Raw genomic sequence first — 14,774 nt, forward strand, 5'->3', positions numbered from 1 at the left:
CACTTTTTACCTTTGCAGAACCGGGGTGGCTTGTGCAAGATCCATCCTGCCTGTGGGGCACCAATTGGACACTCCTGCTCAAAAAAACGGAGCCATTCAAATAGTTTAAAAGGAAAGAGAAAAAAGCCAGAGAGAAGAACATGTATATCCAGATAAAACTATCCAGTATTTTATCAAAAATGGCCAAATGTTCAACATACAGTCTAACCCAGACTTCACAGCAAATGTTTTTAAACGGTTATGGAACCCTTGCATGGAGGGATCTCTGCAAAAGCCTGGAGGCATGTAGTTCAGTGGGCAAGACTAAATTTAATAATTCAGTCCAATTTTATGAAAACTGTAATGAAGGGCAGTCCATTTTGCAAAATAAAGATAAGCATCTTTAAGATATCTAATTCTTCTGAAAAGCTGAATTTACCTGGCTGTGCCATAAACCTTTGAACAGAAAGCTACTGGATATGAATTTCCTTATATATTTTTAACATCAAACAATCTTAAAATCAAACAGGGTAGCATTCAGGTCACCATAAAATGTCATCATTAGTTGTGGCATTTCTTAAATGTTTGCTTTTGAAAGGCCATTATTTGACATAATTGATCACAGATGTAAAAATGTGTGTTACAGTCATTAAGATAAGACAAGATCTTGTGTTGGAAGCAAAGTGATAGTTCCATTAATAGTCTTTATTGTTTTCCCCATCACCACTTCAAAATAGAATGTATGTGCAGGTCCTCTTAAAAACCTTCTGTGTTTGTAATGTCATCTCTAAATTTGCTCTTAATAAAAAGATCAAAATCTATTGCCTAATTACTTCTTGCCTCTATTTCTTGCAGCAGAATAGCCCTAACGTACGTCTGAAATAAGTTGTTTTGAATATCTAAATTGTTCATTTACAAATTTATGGGGAGGGTGATTCTTTTTTATCACAATGTAAGAAATTATTTTTTCCAGTTTTTAAAATTTTGTGCACAATTTTTTATTTATATGGGAATGTTATGATTTGAATCGGGGTGAAATAAAAAAAAAATCCCCTACTGGTTTTGTGGGTGTGGCTTTTGGGGGGGAGGTCATGTGACTGGGTGAGCACGGCCAACTAGCCATCACTCACATCAAAGGGCTCCTCACCGACTCCTCCCTTCCCAGCCACTCCTTGTCGCAAATGGCAGGAAAATGGGGAGGGGAATATTCCTGCCTACCATCCTTTCCTCAGTCTATGCTGAGATTGAAGAATGGATGACAGGCAGGAAAATCCCCGTCCCCATTTTCCTGCCTTTCACAAAAACGGCTCCATTACAGCTGCTCCCCCCTCATCCCCTTCCCACCTGGGGACTACTTTAAAAGGGATAGGCTGCAGCAGCTCTGTTGTGAATGGAGGGAGGAAAGTTAGCATTCTCTCTGCTGCATTTAACATTGAATTCTGTGGAATCTCAAACAGCCGGAAGAGGTGAGCAGTGACCGGCCGGGCATGGGTGGGGCCAAGGACGGGTAATTACTACCGGTTTGGCGAACTGATGCTCATAATCCCTAGAGGTTCAACCAAACTGGTACGAACCAGTAGGATTTCACCCCTGATTTGAATCCAGACCTATCAATGAATTTTAGGTAGGTCATGGACACCATATCCATCAATTTAGTGCATTTATACTAATTTTGCCTAAATTTAGATTCGATTTAATTGCAACTACAAGATTTCAACAGTCAGGTAAATATTGAATAAGTATGATATAGACCAGTGGTAGTCAACCTGGTCCCTACCACCCACTAGTGGGCATTCCAGCTTTCATGGTGGGTGGTATAGGTGTTGTCCGATACTGAAGCACTTTCCTTTTTTAAAATTTAATAGACTTTTTAAAAAATGTTCATAGCATTATTTAAAAACATTTTCATTAGGTTTTCATAAAATTCCCCATGACAGTTTAAATTTCTGAAAATATACTATTTGTATCGCCCACACATAAGTTTAGTTCACGTTACGTAAGTGAAACTAAATGGCGCTATAGTGCGACTACAAACAAAAGAGCCTCGTCACAGAATAGACTGTGCATATCCGCCACATCACCCAGCTGTAACAGACAAGCAGAGCTAGTAGCCAGCCCCCCCCCAACCCAATCCACGATGCGTGAGAGGCATGCGCAGACGAGGATACATGGCACATTACCATGGAACTGGTGGGCGGTTAGAATATTTTACTACTAACAGAGATACAAAAGTGGGTGGTAGGTATAAAAAGGTTGACTACCCCTGATATAGACAAAAACATTTCAAGTAGTTTTCCACGGATTTCTACCTAGTGCTGAGAGATAAGGACTGGTCCAGAATTACCTAGGCAACTTCCTCTTAAGTAGGAGCAGAACTCAGAGTCTTCCATTTTACAGCCTGATATCTTAACAACTAAATCTTCATGCTGTCATGAGTTTGACACCCCTGCCTTAGAGCATGCTTAAAATAAGGGGAAACCTAGCTAATTAGGACTATTCTCCACATTAACCAGACAAGAAGGTATGAAACTATTATAAGTGATCTGTTCCTTCATATATAAATCAAATGCATTTCTTAAATTGTTCTGTTTCTATCAGTTCTGGAAACAGGATTTAGGATGACAGAAAATCCAGGACTAAATGTCCTTAACAAAAAAGAAGGGAAATTCTAAATTTTGCACAATGTAACGAACATGCGTATTCTATATCTCAGGGGTCTCTAAACTTGGCAACTTTAAGACTTGTGGACTTCAACTCCCAGAATTCTGGGAGTTGAAGTCCACAATTCTTGAAGTTGCCAAGTTTAGAGACCCCTGCTATATCTCATGAAACTATTTACATATATAGTTGGGTTTGCAGATTGTCAATTAATTTCCATAATTATTTTCCATTGTTTACTGTTTTCCAAGATTTTAATAGACATTTTCCACCATTTTCACATGTATTTATCTAAATTTCAAAGCTTAATTAAAAAATGAAACTCTGGGAAAGTTTTTCTTCTGTATTTCAACCTTTAAAAAAAAACATTTCTTATACATTCATAATGTAGAAGTACTGTATGTGCAGAAGTCATCATTTGATTTATTCCTGATAGCTAGACATTTCTGCTGATATTTATGTACTCAAACTCAACACCAACTATGTACAAGGAATGAGGGAGGAGAAGTAATAGGGAGGTTTGAAGAAATAGATTTAATGCCACCATGAAACCTCATATGATAACTTTGGACCAGCCTTTCCCTATCAGCTCAATGTAGATCACAAACTTGGTTTGAAAATAAAATAAAGGTGGATTGTAAACACAATGCTTAGAAGCTGTTTCATCCCAAGGAGAGGTATGATTTAAATGCAATGAATCAAGAAAGAAATAAGCATTGCAGAAATAAATAAGATCAGTTGAGAATAAATTCTTGAATAGCATTTTCAGTGGCTTTAGACTGCTTGCTTTTCTAGGAATGGAAAAAAGGGAATGGAAGATTAATGTCTGATTCCTTTGACAGTAAACAGAAATCTTTCACATCGCAACATTTTACTGCAAACCGCATTTTAGAATATATTTCTTCAGATCCCAAAGAAAGAGCAGCAGAATTGATGGCAAAGAAGGGTTGAAGAAACAATGTTAAATACAAGATAAAACTATTCTTTTTTTCAAGTGTGTTTCAAGTCTGTTTGCCCTTACCATCATACTTCTTTTCTGCCACTTTGAATCTTTCCTGTTTTATTTATTTATTTTTATTTATTTTATTTATTTATTTTGTTACAACAGTATATATAAGCATAAGCATGAAATAACTATAAGATATATAAGTATATATACAAGCATAAGTATGTAATAACTATATGAAATTTGAATACAATCAGTGGTGGGATTCAACCGATTCGCACCACTTCGGGAGAACCGGTTGTTAACTTTCTGAGCAGTTTTGTAAACTGGTTGTTGGAAGAAATCATTAGGGCAGAGAACTGGTTGTTAAATTACTTGAATCCTACCACTGGATACAATCAAAGGGAACATTAGGACAGGAACGGTAGGCACGTTGGTGCTCTTATGCACACCCCTTATAGACGTCTTAGGAATGGGGTGAGGTTGATAGTAGATAGTTTTTGGTTAAAGCTTTGGAGATTTTGGAAAGAAACCACAGAGTCTGGTAGTGCATTCCAGGCATTAACAACTCTGTAACTTAAGTCATATTTTCTGCAATCAAGATTAGAGTGGTTCACATTAAGCCTAAATCTATTGTGTGCTCGTGTATTGTTGTGATTGAAGCTGAACTTCTTTCAAAATTCTCCCATATCTATCTATCTATCTATCTATCTATCTATCTATCTATCTATCTATCTATCTATCTATCTATCTATCTATCTATCTATCTATCTATCTATCATCTCTCCCCCCCCTCTCAGTTTTTTGAATATGACAATTAGGGAAAAAAAACTAAGCAGTTGTGATGCTGAGTTTGCTACTATAGTAGATCAGAGTTATCCATAGACTAGCAATGATCATACTAACCATTTTGCTTCAATACCCAGTTAAGGAATCAAAAGAACAATTTCCCAGAAAAATGTCGTCAAAAGTTATTTCCCCATGATTCTAAACAATAGCATGTTGCCTTATAGTAAGGTTTGACATTCATGGTCATCTATGATGGGGATGAAAGGTGGATAATGATGTTATCTGCATCATCATATCATCATGCAAATTATATACTTGACAAATGTAAGTAATTCATGTTACTTGTGCATTGACTTCCAGATGCCCATGGCATCATTGTTCCTCCTACTGCATTCATAAAGCATAAGATAGCTATCCAGGTATAAATAGTATTCATCGATTTTATCATTCTGTTGAGACCAAGACTTTGTATGATGAGCATTTGCAGCACAGGTATTGTTGTATTCAAAATTGGGAGGAAAGGGTGATGGGTAGCCTCTTGAAATGCTTAATTTTATCCTCAGGTAACAAAATCCTGTTGATTATCAACATTATGACAATTACCTGTAAATAAAGTACAAGCTGTCCTGACCAGATTTGGTTTAAACATTTTATAGAACAAAACAGCAAACAGAACTGTATTTTCAAATGTAGAATTTTTTTCTTCTTATATTCAGTAATGTCCAATTATCAGAAACTGCCTGGACAAAACCCTGCAATTTTCTTGGCAAGGTTTTTCAGAAGTGGTTTGCCATTCCTAGGGCTGAGGGACAGTGATTATCCCCAAATCATCCACCTGGCTTTCAGGCTAAATAAGGACTAGAATTTAGGCTCTCTGAGAAGTTACGGTCACCTAACACATTAACAATTATACCAAATAGGATTAAATATTACCATCACCAAACTACACCAAGAGCTTCATCACTGAGGTGGGTATCACAGCGCTTTTTCATTTTTTGCAGATTTTTTTCCCTAAGGAATGATAATGATGACATTTTGTTAATTGTAAAAAATGATAAAGATGCACTACAGTTTCATTTATTTTCAGGATTTCATATACTGAGCTAGTGCAATTTAAGCACATCTGTGCTAAATATTGTAAAGATACATATGTGCTTTCATCCTTGGATTGAAGAAAGTTTTGGATATATGTTGGTTGCAAACCTGATAATGAAAAAATAACTTCTAAATATAGTACCAGTTATCATTTCAGTATGCTCCTCAACAGTCAACTTGTCTCATATAGGACAGAATAAAAGATTGAAAAGTGGTACGTATTTGTGTGTGTGTGTATTCACATCTGATTGCATGCAAAATGCATCAACATTTGCAGAATTCATCAGAGTGAGCATCCAAATTGCCTCCACAAACCTCTGTAAAATTAATGCCAAATTTTATAGCCATGGTTGTAATATAACAAAAATGTGGATATGAATCCCAGACAAATAAGATTAAACTCCAAATAGTATATTTTTTTAATCAGATGCAAAGCTAGACAAGAAAAAGGAGAGGTGGGGGAGAGAGAACAAAACATGAATGAGAAGATTTGTACTTTGGAGCATGCCAATAATAATAATAATAATAATAATAATAACAACAACAACAACAACAACAACAACAGGTGCCGCCAACAACAACAACAATAGGTGCCGCCTTGATGTGGGGCTTAACTCTTGCGCCTGCGAGGTGCCCCGCCTCGCAGGAATGGCCCGCTTCTTTACCTAGGGCCGGCCTCAATGACGGGTCTTGGGACCCACAGAGGTGGCATGCGAAGAGAAAGAGCCTTTGGGGTTTTTTAGATAGGGTGTTTTTAAGGGGTGGGAGGGTTAGGGCGGGCGTTGGGGGTAGCCCGTCGGGTGGGGAGCCAGTCCTTGCGTGTGCTCGTGGTGGTCATTTAACGGGTTCGGAGGTTAGGGGGGGAGATTGCGTTCCTTTTGGTGAGGGTGGTTCCATCTGCACGGTAAGTGGGAGGGGCAGATATGGCGGAAGGAGGGGATTGTATCGTCCTGGGGGGGCGCGCGCTCGATGTTTGCAGGCGATCACGCGCCCCGATCCCCCTTCCTTCTCCCGTTTCCCAGATGGTCAAGACCCTCAGAGCCTGGGCCTTCGGCTTATGCTGTGCAACGCCCAGTCCGTGGTCAATAAGGCCCCCCTAATACACGATCTTATTCAGGGGGGTGCCGCGGACCTTATAGGCGTTACAGAAACCTGGTTGGGCACTGAAGGGGGCGTGCCCCTTGTGGAAATGTGCCCACCGGGTTTCCGGGCACTTCATCAGCCAAGGGCTCAGGGTAGGGGTAGGGGAGTGGCAGTTGTTATTAGGGAGAGCCTAGAGCCGAGGGAGACCACTGTACCTCAGATTGCCGGGTGTGAATCCCTCTTTGTGAGGTGGGGTCATAGGTGTCAGATGGGCTTGTTTGTCGTGTACCTGGCTCCTTGCTACGTGACAGCTGCCCTGCCCGAGCTCCTGGAGGTGTTGGCTGGGGTGGTGGTGGAGACCCCCAGACTTATTGTCATGGGGGATTTCAACTTGCCATCTTCCGGCACATCATCGACAGCAGCTCGGGAGTTCATGGCTTCCATGACGGCCTTGGACCTGACTCAAGTAGTTGATGGCCCTACTCACACTGGGGGTGGCACGCTGGACTTGATTTTTATCTCTGGTCATGTTGTGTCTTGCCCGCCCTCAGAGCAGCCGGGGCCTTCTTATCTGCTCCCGAACACGGAGGAATGTATGCCTCCCGGCCCCAGTCCTGGCTCCATGCCCAGACAAACTGCAGAAGAAGGAGCACCTCCCGGCCCCAGCCCTGATTCCATGCCCAGGCAAACGGAGCAGCTAGACCCCTCCCCCTCCTCCACAGCATGTGAGCCTGAGGAGGGTTTATTACCAACAGCTGATTGGAGTGACCCTCGCATCAGAAGATTGGATAGGTGGAGGCAACAGAAGGAAGGGAGGGGCAGGCCTTAATGAGTGCTGAGTCATGGAGCCACACCCCATGGCCTATATAAAGGATCTGCTTTCTGGCAGTCTCAGGCAAAAGTCGAACTTATCTTGCTGAAGTCACTTACTGGTCTCCTGCCTGCTCTGAGGACTTTGCTAGGACTTTGGGCAGAGCTGCAGAGGCAAGCCTGATTCAGATTTCCCTGACCCGGCCGTCAGCGGAGGAGTGGGACATGACAGGTCAGTGGCTGAAGGATCTGGACTTGAGGGATGTAGTCACGGAACCTTTGTCATGGTCAGATCACTCTCTCCTTCGTCTAGACTTTCTGACCGCTACTCACCACCGCAGGGAGACGGAACCAATACGTTGGTTCCGTCCCAGGCGCCTGATGGACCCGGAGAGGTTCCAGACGGAGCTTGGGCCATTTCCTGAGGGTCTGGCTCATGGCACGGCTGAGGAACTAGTCGTGGCCTGGGAACGGGCCGTGGCTGGAGCTTTAGACCGTGTCGTGCCTTTGCGGCCTCTGACCCAGCGTAGATCCCAACCGGCTCCTTGGTTCTCCGAGGAGCTGAGGAGGATGAAACGCCGGAGAAGATGCCTAGAGAGTTTGTGGAGGTCCAGTCGTTCAGAGGCTGATCGGACACAAGTGAGGTCCTATAGTAGGATCTACCTTGTGGCACTGAGGGAAGCGAGACGTTGCTACGTCTCATCCCTCATTGCGTTGGCAGATAACCGCCCGGCCGCCCTGTTTTGGGTGACTCGCTCCCTCCTTCACCAGGGGGAGCGGGATGACCTGTTGCAGGGACGTGCTGAGGAGTTTAACGGTTATCTATACGATAAAATCATTCAGCTTCAGTATGGTCTGGACCAAAATTGCGGGGATCCAGATGGGGCGTCTGAGGGCGGTCTTGGTGACATTGTTTGGGATGAGTTTGACCCTGTGGCTCCCGAGGACATGGACAGGTTGCTGGGTAGATTGAATGCCACCACGTGTTTACTGGACCCGTGCCCCTCCTGGTTGGTACTGGCCTCTCAGGAGGTGACACAAGGCTGGCTCCAGGCAATTATGAGTGCTTCTTTGTTGGAGGGAGTCTTTCCGACCGCCTTGAAAGAGGCGGTAGTGAGGCCCCTCCTCAAGAAGCCCTCCCTGGACCCGGCTGTTTTAGGTAATTATCGTCCGGTCTCCAACCTTTGCTTCGCGGCGAAGGTTGTAGAGAGTGTGGTGGCATGTCAGTTTCCCCGGCACCTGGAGGAAACTGTCTATCTAGACCCATTCCAGTCCGGTTTCCGGCCCGGATACAGCACTGAGATGGCTTTGGTCGCGTTGGTGGATGATCTCTGGAGGGCCAGGGATAGGGAGTGTTCCTCCACCCTGGTCCTATTAGACCTCTCAGCGGCTTTTGATACCATCGACCATGGTATCCTGCTTCACCGGTTGGAGGGATTGGGAGTGGGAGGCACCATTTATCGGTGGTTCTCCTCCTATCTCTCCGACCGGTCGCAGACGGTGTTGACGGGAGGGCAGAGGTCGGCCCCGAGGCGCCTCTCTTGTGGGGTGCCGCAGGGGTCGATTCTCTCGCCCCTCCTGTTCAACATCTATATGAAGCCGGTGGGTGAGATCATCAGTGGCTTCAGTGTGAGGTACCAGCTGTACGCTGATGACACTCAGCTGTACTTTTCCACACCGGGCCACCCCAACGAAGCTATCGAAGTGCTGTCCCGGTGTCTGGAGGCCGTACGGGTCTGGATGGGGAGAAACAGGCTCAAGCTCAATCCCTCCAAGACAGAGTGGCTGTGGATGCCGGCATCCCGGTACAGTCAGCTGAGTCGTCAGCTGACTGTCGGGGGCGAGTCATTGGCCCCGATGGAGAGGGTGCACAACTTAGGCGTCCTCCTGGATGAACGGCTGTCTTTTGAAGATCATTTGACGGCTGTCTCCAGGAGAGCTTTTTACCAGGTTCGCCTGGTCCGCCAGCTGCGCCCCTTTCTAGACCGGGATGCCCTATGCACGGTCACTCACGCCCTCGTGACGTCTCGTCTGGATTACTGCAATGCTCTCTACATGGGGCTCCCCTTGAAGGGCATCCGGAGGCTCCAGTTAGTTCAGAATGCGGCTGCGCGGGTGATAGAGGGAGCCCCTCGTGGCACCCATGTGACACCTCTCCTGCGCAGACTGCACTGGCTACCTGTGGCTTTCCGGGTGCGCTTCAAGGTGTTGGTAACTATCTTTAAAGCGTTCCATGGCATAGGGCCGGGCTATTTACGGGACCGCCTGCTGCTACCGAATACCTCTCACCGACCCATGCGATCTCACAGAGAGGGACTCCTCAGGGTGCCGTCAGCTAGGCAGTGCCGTCTGGCGACACCCAGGGGAAGGGCCTTCTCTGTGGGGGCTCCCACCCTCTGGAACGAACTCCCCCCAGGACTTCGTCAACTTCCGGACCTCCGAACCTTCCGCCGCGAGCTTAAAACACATCTATTCGTTTGCGCAGGACTGGACTAGGTTTTTAAATGTAGATTTTAATGGGTTTTATTATATATATTGTTTTTAATTATCTGGCTGCATCTAATAAGTTTTTTAATGGATATTTTATTTTTGTATTTATATGTATTTTATTTGCCTGTGAACTGCCCTGAGTCCCTAGGGAGATAGGGCGGTATACAAATTTGAATAAATAAATAAATAAATAAATAAATAAAACTGCTCCAATGAAGCTGAGAGCTGTGTTAGTGGTAGTGTAAACTACCAGCAGGTCCAACCATGCCAGAAAGTCTAGGCCGAGGAGCAGAACTGACTGCACCCAACAACCCATGCAATGATTCATGGTGAAACACAACAGAATGAAGCCTATACTGGCTTGGTCGTCACCCGGGTTAACAAGGACCGCGTTGGGTGTTGGGGAAGATCGTAGAAAGTGATGGAATTAAAATGCCCAATGGACAAATCATCAAGTGCAAATACCTGGGCATACTGCAGCTGGACAATATCAAGCATGGCCAAGTGAAAAATGTGGTCAGCAAAGAATACACGCAAAGGGTCAGGAAACTTCTAAAAAATAAACTGAATGGTGGTAACACCATCAAGGCTATAAACAGCTGGGCCATACCCGTTATCAGATATACTGCTGGAATTGTAAACTGGACACAGGCAGAGCTGGACAGCCTGGATAGGAAAACAAGGAAACTGATGACCATACACTATGCGCTGCACCCACATAGTGACGTTGACAAGCTATATTTGCCCAGAAAGATAGGCAGCAGAGGACTTTTGCAAGTGAAGCAGACAGTTGAAGAAGAGAAACATGTTCTGGCAGACTATTTGAAAGACAGTGTTGAACCAGCTTTGATGGAGGTCAACAAGAGGAAGCTGCTAAAAGTACAGCAAACCAAGTATCAATATCAGTATCAAAAGTATCAATCAACAGTGATGCAAGCTCAAGCTGACAGCTGGTATAACAAAGCACTGCATGGACAGTTCCTTGAAAAGATCCAAGGAAAAGTAGATAAGGAAAAGACCTGGTTATGGCTGACCAATGGAACATTGAAGAAAGAAACAGAGGGCCTGATTCTTGCAGCCCAAGAACAAGCCATTAGAACAAATGTAATCAAAGCCAGAATAGAAAAATCTGCTGATGATCCCAAATGCAAAGAAGCGGATGAAACCATTGATCACATACTGAGCTGTTGTAAGACAATAGCTCAGACCGACTACAAACAATGTCTCAACACAGTCGCTCAGATGGTCCACTGGAACTTGTGTTACAACTACCATCTGCCTGTAAGAAAGAACTGGTGGGACCATAAGCCTGAAAAAGTGATTGAAAATGAGCATGCAAAACTACTGTGGGATTTCCGAATACAGACTGATAAAGTTTTGGAACACAATACCCCGGATATCACGATTGTGGAAAAGAAAAAAGTGTGGATAGTCGACATTGCTATACCTGGTGACAGCAGAATCAATGAAAAACAACTTGAAAATGTCACCAGATATCAAGATTTGAGAATCGAATTGCAGAGATTCTGGCATAAACCAGTGCAGGTGGTTCCAGTGGTACTTGGCACACTGGGAGCTGTGCCTAAAGACCTAGGCAAGCACTTAAAAGCAATTGGCGCTGACAAGATCACCACTGGTCAGCTGCAGAAGGCCACCTTACTGGGATCTGCTCGCATAATTCACCGATACATCACACAGTCCTAAACGCTTGGGAAGTGTTCGACTAGTGATCTGTGATACGAAATCCAGCATAATTGTCTCATTTGCTGTGTATACTGTCATTTTGTGTAAATAAAATAATAATAATAATAATAATAATAATAATAAGAAGAAGAAGAAGAAGAAGAAGAAGGAGGAGGAGGAGGAGGAGGAGGAGGAGGAGGAGGAGGAGGAGGAGGAGGAGGAGGAGGAGGAGGAGGAGGAGGAGGAGAAGGAGAAGGAGAAGGAGAAGGAGAAGGAGAAGGAGAAGGACAAGGACAAGGACAAGGACAAGGACAAGGACAAGGAGAAGGAGAAGAAGAAGATGGTGATGATGATTTTTACATATAAGTGTACTATATATACTGAGAAATTCTGTCTTCATGATATAGGATATGCATTTTTTAAATTGATTGGTTGCTTATCTTTATTGTTCAAGTCTTAGCAGCTATGTAGATTTTCTTAATGTTGATCTGTCCTTGCTCTGGTCTTTCTAATCATTAGGTCTTCTAATGGTGCCCCCATCACCACTATAACTGAGTTCATTCACTATGCTGTTGTTTATCCTCTTCCACTCTTTCTTTCTAACTTTCATAGTACAACAGTCTTTTCCAGAGAGCTTGTATTTTGCATAATATAATGTGCATCTGCAATGATTTATATTAGGACAAACCATATGACCTTCGCGTAAGGTAAGAATCATATAGTAAAGGTATATGTATAGTATAGTATAGTAAAGTATAGTATAGTATAAGCCATGTTTGTCCTTTCTCAAAGTTGTCTTTTGTTTTTAAGAAATAATGTTCTTTATTTGGATTCAATACAATATGAACCCAAAGAAATAATATTATTTCTTTTTAAAAAACTAAAAGAATAAATAAATAATCATTAACTGAATAATCTGTCAATTAATTTCTTTCGGTTAGCTGAATTTTTTAAATGACCAATCTTTATTAAAATATTGGTGATTGAGCTTGAAACATCTCATTATGATTAGAGCTAAAAACTACTTAGATGAAATTGATTAGGAAATCACCAAATTCTAGAATGGACATGAAAGTTGAATGAGCATCTCAAAAGAAAGCAATAACTAACTACTTACATTGTTACAAAAAGAGTTCATGGTTGCACCTATGAAGTCCCAAGACAGGACCTCAGCTTTACAGAGATGTTTACTTCACAGCTACCATCTACAGTTTGCCATGTAAATTGTTTGTCATTAGACAGTTTCAGTAAAAGTTATGTGAAATAGCAGAATTATATGAACTGTCAAGAAAATATAGGGGACTGGGATTTTCCCCTTCTTTTTCACAGCTAAATCCATTTCCTTCCTTTGCATTTTGTTTTTAATTTATAAAACCCATATTTTAAATTGCTCCGTGATAATGACTAGTAGTAATAGTACAAATAATAATGTCTAAGAAGAGACTATAACTATATATCCATCTATTAGCATCTTTGTTGTTGTTTTTGTCATCATCATCATCATGTAAAATGGATAGAATACTCATTCGCAATAAAACTAGCCATTAATTTATTGGACATAACATGCGTATTTATGAAATCACTAAATACACCTTGAACTCCTTTGAGTAGAAGTGTTTAAATCTTGTTTTTTAGATGCTGAAGATTTCCAACTGTACTTTAGCTACCTGGTGTCTAATGTTCTCTGTAGATTTGTTGCTGTTATTTTAAAAGAAGTTTTTATCAAGTTTTCCATACATCTGTTATCTCAAGTGATAGAAAAATACACTGGACACACATTTACTGACATTTTTAACCTCCAAGTAGAGCTTTACTATTATCCCTGGGATTTGTATGCTTTAGTTATCTACTTTAATATTACTGTGTGATTATTTTAATTTTTGAATTGCTTTTAAAAATTGTATCTATGGTTCTGAGACCAAATCCATCTCTGAGCTAGTTCCTTACTGTTTTTCCACATTGTGCTCTATTTAGAGAGATTAAGATATGCAACTATTTCTTGGATATTATGTTTCCCAAAAACAGAAAGCCATACTGATTTCATTTGTGTCAAGACTGACACTTGGAATGCTTTAATTCTTTTACTATAATCCAATCCTAAACATCATTCTGAAGTTTTTCATTCTGCATTTTTTGTAATGTATCCTTTGAAAATAAGAAAACCTGAAATGTGTTTGAAGTTGATATTTTCCATAGCATCAATCACAATGTTGAAAACATACAAACATGTTTCATAACAGTCTGATAACCTAATACGACATGAAGCTATTATGGTTGGCAAATTCATTATATAGGCACTGCTAGTGCTATAGACAATGTTTTATTAGCATCAGCAGTTACTGGTAATAAGTTAGTTGCTGTTATAGAAATACATCCAATGTGGTGCGTAAAAAATATCAATTAGAAAAGCTGGTGTAGATTGTCAGGCATCATTGGATTATACAAGTCAGCACAAGTCTGTTTTGCCCATCAGTTTTTAATATATCTTAATTTTATAATTTTATTTCTATTATAGCAATAGCAGACTTATATACTGCTTCACGGTGCTTTTACAGCCCTCTCTAAGCGATTTACAGAATCAGCCTATTGCCCCCAACAACCTGGGTCCTCATTTTACCAACCTCGGAAGGATGGAAGGCTGAGTCAACCTCGAGCCTGGTGAGATTCGATCTGCCAAATTGCAGCAGTAAACAGAAGTAGCCTGCAGTACTGCATTCTAACCACTGTATCACTGCAATATAAATAAATAAACTATAAATATTTATACTTTTTTACTACACAGCACAGTTCTTGACTTTCCTTGTCAGGGAAAAATACATCTTTCCAAAGAACAAGTTATTTAATGGTTAAATTTAATAATTAATTAAATTTAATTAAATTAACTATACAGCAGTTATAGAGTATATTATATAGTTATGGAGTACTCCACTCCTCCGAATACAACAAAATACCTTATGCCACCAGATTTGAAATCCTGGGTTTAGAAAATTTAGAACTACGCTGCCTTCGACATGACCTGAGTTTAACTCATAGAATCATTTATTACAATGTCCTTCCTGTCAAAGACTACTTCAGCTTCAATTGCAACAATACACGAGCGCACAATAGATTTAAGCTTAATGTTAACCGCTCCAATCTTGATTGCAGAAAATATGACTTCAGTAACAGAGTTGTTAATGCTTGGAATATACTACCTGACTCTGTGGTTTCTTCCCAAAAACTCAAAAGCTTCAACCAAAAA

This window comes from Ahaetulla prasina, chromosome 8, assembly GCF_028640845.1.
Source record: "Ahaetulla prasina isolate Xishuangbanna chromosome 8, ASM2864084v1, whole genome shotgun sequence".
Lineage (NCBI taxonomy): Eukaryota > Metazoa > Chordata > Lepidosauria > Squamata > Colubridae > Ahaetulla > Ahaetulla prasina.